Below are 6,486 nucleotides of genomic sequence, written 5' to 3' on the forward strand. Positions count from 1 at the left end.
ATTTAGAACAATAGTATTCCATTAGCTTTATTTAATATAAAAGTTATAATGTAAGATCATGCCAAACTAGTTGATATGCTGTTTTATTGGGAATTTACTGTTTTTAAGCAAGTTGAATTATTTGGTACAAAGTTTTTATGGTTACACCACTTAGACATTTTTGCCATAATCCTCTAATATATTCTCCTTCCTTCCTTCCTTCCTTCCTTCCTCCCTTCCTTCCTTCCTTCCTCCCTCCCTCCCTTCCAAAGTTTTTATGGTTACACCACTTAGACATTTTTGCCATAATCCTCTAATATATTCTCTCAAAATGGATTAAAAGCAGAAATTTGATGCTGGGTCCACAAAAAAACAATGTGTGGAAGTTATTCATACATTTATCATCACATTTTAACCCTTTAAATTCAAACTAAACCACGTGGACACAAAAAACATCATTGACCCAAATATCTATTTTTTTCACCTACTTGCTTGAACATTATAGTCATATGTTTATTTTTACACATCTGTTCAGCTTTGATGTCTCTGTATGTCTCTGTATGTGTCTGTATGTGTCTGTATGTGTCTCTCTATGTGTCTGTATGTGTCTCTGGTGTTAAATTCTTTGTCTAAATTAACATACGTGACCAATCGAGCTGATTCTGAGCTGAACCTCTGAATTTGATCCGGTCAAGGATGGAGACAAGGATGACTTTGTTACTTGATAATTAACACGATTGATGATTTTCATGCTATTTAGTCAATTCTAAGCTTTTGAACTGTTATAAAAACCCCCACTTCATCCATTCATCCATTCAGACTCTCATTAAAATCCCTTTTAATATGACAATCTTTTAATTAATCTGTAAACTATCCTCTCAAATCCCAGAGTCCTTCAGTGGATGGGTTAGGGTTAGTTAATGGACTGAGGTCGACCCCACTGTGAGATGATGTGTGTGTGTGTGTGTGTGTGACTCACTGCTGGTCAACAATCAGCTTAAAAATCAACTGCTGCTAAAAAAACAAAAATGTCTCCCTTCTACGTTTCTATTAAAAGCTCAGATTGATCTCAGGATGCAGGACACAAACCTACAACACAGATTACTTGTTAAATATTCACACTGATGAATTTGACTGCTCACATCTGACCCCCAATGAACTGTATTATAATGTGAATCTGTCATCTGTTCTGATCCTGATCCACTTAATAATGTCAGTATGAGTCCTAATATCAATTACATCATCGCATCAGCTCTATAAATAAATTAAGAACACAGTTTTTTAACCATCAAGCCAAGAAAAATCAAAAAAGTCGGATTGAAACTCATCCCACAAGCTCTCTCTGTCTCTCTGTCTCTCTCTCTCTCTCTCTGTCTCTCTACCTCTGTCTGTCTCTCTCTCTCTCTCTCTCTGTCTGTCTGTCTCTCTGTGTGTCTCTCTCTCTCTCTCTGTGTCTCTCTCTCTCTTTCTCCCTGTCTGTCTGTCTGTCTCTCTCTCTCTCTGTCTCTCCCTCTGTCTCCCTCTGTCTCTCTCCCTGTCTGTCTCTCTCTCTCTCTCTCTCTCTCTCCCCGTCTCTCTCTCTCTCCCTCTCTGTCTCTCTCTCTGTCTCTCTCTCTTTCTCCCTGTCTGTCTCTCTCTCTCTCTCTCTCTCTCTCTGTGTCTCTCTCTCTGTCTGTGTCTCTCTCTCTCCCTTTCTCCCTGTCTGTCTTTCTCTCTCTCTCTCTCTCTCTCTCTCTCTCTCTCTCTCTCTCTCTCTCTCTCTCTCTCTCTCTCTCTCTCTCTCTCTCTCTCTCTCTCTCTCTCTCTCTCTCTCTCTCTCTCTCTCTCTCTCTCTCTCTCTCTCTCTCTCTCTCTCTCTCTCTCTCTCTGTCTCTCTCTCTCTGTCTCTCTCTCTCTGTCTCTCCCTCCCTGTCTCTCCCTCCCTGTCTGTCTCTCTCTCTCTCTCTCACACACACACATACACAGAGCTAAACTTAGCCTCAGTGTGTGTCCATGTGTGTATGTATGGAGGTCATCGGTGTGGTCTGGTCTAACGGTCTCTGCCCCGGTTTCTTACCTTCCCTCCTCTTTTCGGACCCTCCGGTTCTTTTTGCCTCTCCGCCGGTTCTTCTTGCCGGTGGAGGCGGGGTTTCCAGTTCCAGCACCGACCGCTGCTGAGAGAAGACAAGAGATTCACATTCAGCGTACACACACACAGCTACACACAGCTAAACACAGCTACACACAGATACACACATTTACTGTAACCTGACACGCCTCCTGTTAGGCAACACAAGCTTTTTATTGGTTCAGGCCGAACCCCGGTTTAAAAATGTGGAAATTAAGAGATTTTTTTGAAATATATAGAAATAATTTTATTCATAGAGTTCATTATGAATCTTCTGCTTTATTCAATTAGGTAAAAACCAGAGTGAGATTAAAGTCTATTTTTCAAGTGTGATCTGTTCAGGAGAGCAACATAAACATTGTTATAAAAATAAATCAAACATAAACAGACGAATACGACTGTCACACACACGCACACACACACACACACACACACACACACACACACACACAGACACACACACACACAACTAACGAATGAACACAGTGTCCAGTTATGATGCATAAACAGGTACGATGTTATTTTATTTTCTCAATCCTTTCAAATTAACTTTAATTCTACAACATTAATTAATCAGCTGTGACAGTTTCAGGTGCTTCTGTACGTTGTTCCAGAAAGAAGAGGCAGCACATTTAAAAGTTAAAAAAAAAAAATCTCTTTAGTCTCTACTTACTTTAACATTCAAACCAAACAGCATTAAAAAAAGAAAGTCGAGAAATAGTAACTTTTTTTCTTCAAAATAAAAGCATGACTTGAGATCTTAACTAAAATATTCTTCTTTATGTTTTAAAACCAAACTTATTCCTCCCATTAATCCCATAATAATAAATAAGTACAAAAGCAATAATAAAAATAGAAGTAAAATATAGTAACATTAAATCTCTTTAGTCTCTTCTTACTCTAACATTCAAACCAAACAGCATTAAAAAAAATTGAGAAATGTAACTTTTTTTCTTCAAAATAAAAGCATGACTAAAATATTCTTCTTTGTGTTTTAACATCAAACTTAGTTTTAAGATAAAATAGAAGATATTCCTTTAATAATCCCACAATAGGGAAGTTATAACACCACAGCAGCATAGTGGGCAGTAAAAATAAGCTTCAATAAAAAGAATAAAGAACAATAAATAATAAATAAGTACAAAAGCAATAATAAAATAGTAGTAAAATATAGTAACATTATGCACAAAGGTAAATCAGTAATACATGCATTAATACTAGGGCTGGGTATTATTAACAACATTATGATACCAATCCAAGTACCTTTAATGTGATACTGATACCAACTGAGTACTTATTAACATTTAACATTAAATTAAACATTAAATCAAAGTACACTGTCAGCAGGTTCATACAAATATTCATATTTTCTAGCTCTGAGTGCAAAAAGGATCGATTGCTGCAGGAATCATTTGAGCGGAGAGGTTTCGATAAGACTTGATATTGATTTATTTTGATCAATACCTTAAAAAGTATCAAGTACCGATACCCAGCCCTAATAAACACTGACACAGGACTCAAGATCTAAACAAAAATCTCCTCCTTTGTGCTTTAATTTGGCAAAAAATGTTGTTTCATATCATCAACCCCCCTCTCTAAAGTCAGCCATCATTCACAGTGTGATGTAAATAACACAGATATACATTACACACATACACACACACACACACACACACATACACACATTCAAGCTCACGTGAAAACAAGCCCGTCAGCACACACAGATATAAATACACACATCCTGACCTGCATGCAGCAAACCAGCATGAACCAATTATGAAAGCTCAGATTTAAGGTGAGTCAGAGTCCAGAGCTGCCTGGAGGATCACACCTGGGCCGAACTCACCAGTAAACACAGGAAGTCACATGTTACTGAGTCATTTTCTGAATGGAGTCTGATAGAGAGAGTTACACTACACTCAATTAGAAGAGAAGAAGAAGAAGAAAAGTACTGCAATGCTATTTGACCCTAAACTAAGGCTGCTCAATTCATCCAAATTTGATCGTGATTATGATTTTGGGAACGATTTTTTGTCATTTTCCCGCAAAAAGCAAAATAAAAGGTTTCTCCTGTATTTTTAGACCCATCTCCCTCCACTCTCCCGTTTTGTCTTTTCTGATGGGAATCCCGTAATTTGACAAGCCCCAACTTTGTTTGTTAATAATAATAATAATAATATTAATGATGAGAAGTGCACAATAACACAGGTTTTATTTTGAAAAGCTTAGACAGGAAGCAGCACGTTTCTTAAGTCAATTTTGACCCAAATAATCGTGATTATGATTTTTTTACCCTAAACACAGAATACTCTAAAACTAAGGAAATCCTCGACTACGTACAGACTCAGGTCAGCTCCTCCTCGCCGTGGTAACCAGCCTCCCACCCAACGCAGCAGGAGGTGCAAACTGAGCTGCACTTTTTAAACCACCTGCCAAGCACCCGATGCATCAGACACATAATCTCCCAAAATAATAGCACACAAGAAAACAACAACCTTTCATATCTGCTGCAATGAAATAGATAATAAAGCATTGCAGTAAGATTTAGGACCAGAAAAGGACATTTAACAACCCAAAAGTCTCTGAATCACCTGCATCTTCCTGCACTGAGCTTATCTCTATGCACAGACTCACTTCCTGTACATACATGCAGAGCAGATACCTCTAAATATACAGTATGTCCTTACAAAATAAAACGTTGCAGTGTTTATACAGTCCTCACTTATCTAAACATTTACTTATCTGTATATTATTTTTTACAGCATTGAATTTTGAGGTTCATGTTTTCAGTGTTTTATACTGTCATTTATTATTTTCTGATATATTATATTATATTATATTATCTTCTTTTTTCTAATATTGTTTATTTTCTTCTGAGGTTTCAGAGAGGATCTGTGTTATGTAAGCATGTAACTTCTTGACCTCTCCTCTCCTGTTCCTGTCACATCTTTTATTTTTATTATCTGGGTTAAATCCAAAATACAATCCTCATATATGTGTGTGTGTGTGTGTGGGCTAATAAAATGAAATATAATAACATGATATTCATCTATTAATAATTACATGATGATGCACAATTATGTTATTCGGATTATTCTACTAGATATTAACTTTTTTAGTGTATTTTTTTTTTGTTTTATGCATGTATTTTTCCTAATAAAGTATCTTGGAATTTGTATCTGAGTGATAAGGAGAAGAAAAATGGATGACTGAAAGACTACAGTGCTTTTATTTTGTTATTATTAATTTTTCATTATTATTTCTTTATGGTTATGCGTGTTATGTTAGTACACATGTGTGTGTATAGCTATATGTCAGTAGCCTATATTTATATGCATGACTAGAAATACATATACTTAATTTTTGTATTTGTTTTTGTCTTTATTTTATTATATTGTGTTGTTATAATTTATATTTTTATGCATTATGGTCGGAGGTCGGACCCCATGAAAAACAGCTAATGTGGATCCTAAAAAAACTAAACACTGAGCTGAGAGGCAGCAGCAGCAGCAGCTATTCACATATTAATATTTATATGATGTTGCACAATTATGTTATTCTGTTTATTCTATTACATCTTAACTTATTTATTTAGTGTATATTTATTAGTTTCATGCATGCATTCTTCCTAATAAAGCCTCTTTGAAGTGAGCCGAGAGACAGCAGCAGTAGTCGCAGGCTGGTACCATTAGCCTACTTAGCTTAGCATGTTAGCCGCCGTGCCAACCGGGAGATCACCCGTGTTGATTTACCGGGCACCGACACCGACGTCAGCCTGCACAGACAGCACTGACAGCTGCACCGGGGCACAGATACGGTTGTTGGGATACGTTACCTATCAACATCCTGGCTCCCAGTGGCCGAACCGAACCGGGTCAGCGCGGTGCAGCGTGGTGTCCCGGTGGCCTGTCAGCTGGTCCCGTTATTAGCCCCGGTTTGGTAACAGCTGACGCTCCGCAGTCCCGGTTAGATAGCGTCCGTTAGCTCCGTTAGCTCTGTTATCTCCGTTATCTCCGTTACTTCCAGCAGCGGCTCCGACAGATCAGGTCCTCTCCCTGCAGCCCGGTCCGGTCACAGTACCGGGTCAGCGCTGGGTCTCGGGTTATTCTGGGTGTGATGAACGTGCTGTCTCGGTCCTACCGTTCATGGTCTCAACAGCTGCTGACAGGCTGACACCGGACACCGGGGCATGCGCATGCGCAGTGACTGGCCACGCCGGGACACGCTGTGCGCCTGCGCAGAGTCTGACCACGCTGGGACTGACTGGACCCAAACTGGGACCAGTGGAAGCCCTAAACCTTAGATCAGAATATTGGAAATATAATATTAACAAAAAATAAATAAATATCAAGATTAATTTAGATGTAAATACATTATAAATCCATTATAATTTTATTATC

At 38.2% G+C, this 6,486-nt stretch overlaps 1 long non-coding RNA gene across 1 annotated transcript in view; it reads right to left on the bottom strand.

Annotated features, from left to right (window-relative positions):
* Positions 1-6,092, bottom strand: part of LOC128357476 (uncharacterized) — a 9,090-nt gene extending 2,998 nt beyond the window's left edge. Inside the window, exons 1-2 of the long non-coding RNA XR_008321221.1 lie at positions 5,922-6,092; positions 2,036-2,132 (exon numbers count right to left, since the gene is read on the bottom strand). This is a non-coding gene — a long non-coding RNA (uncharacterized LOC128357476). The remainder of the gene's footprint in view (positions 1-2,035; positions 2,133-5,921) is intronic.
* Between the last annotated feature and the right edge of the window lie 394 nt (positions 6,093-6,486).

This window comes from Scomber japonicus, chromosome 4, assembly GCF_027409825.1.
Source record: "Scomber japonicus isolate fScoJap1 chromosome 4, fScoJap1.pri, whole genome shotgun sequence".
Taxonomy (NCBI): Eukaryota; Metazoa; Chordata; class Actinopteri; order Scombriformes; family Scombridae; genus Scomber; species Scomber japonicus.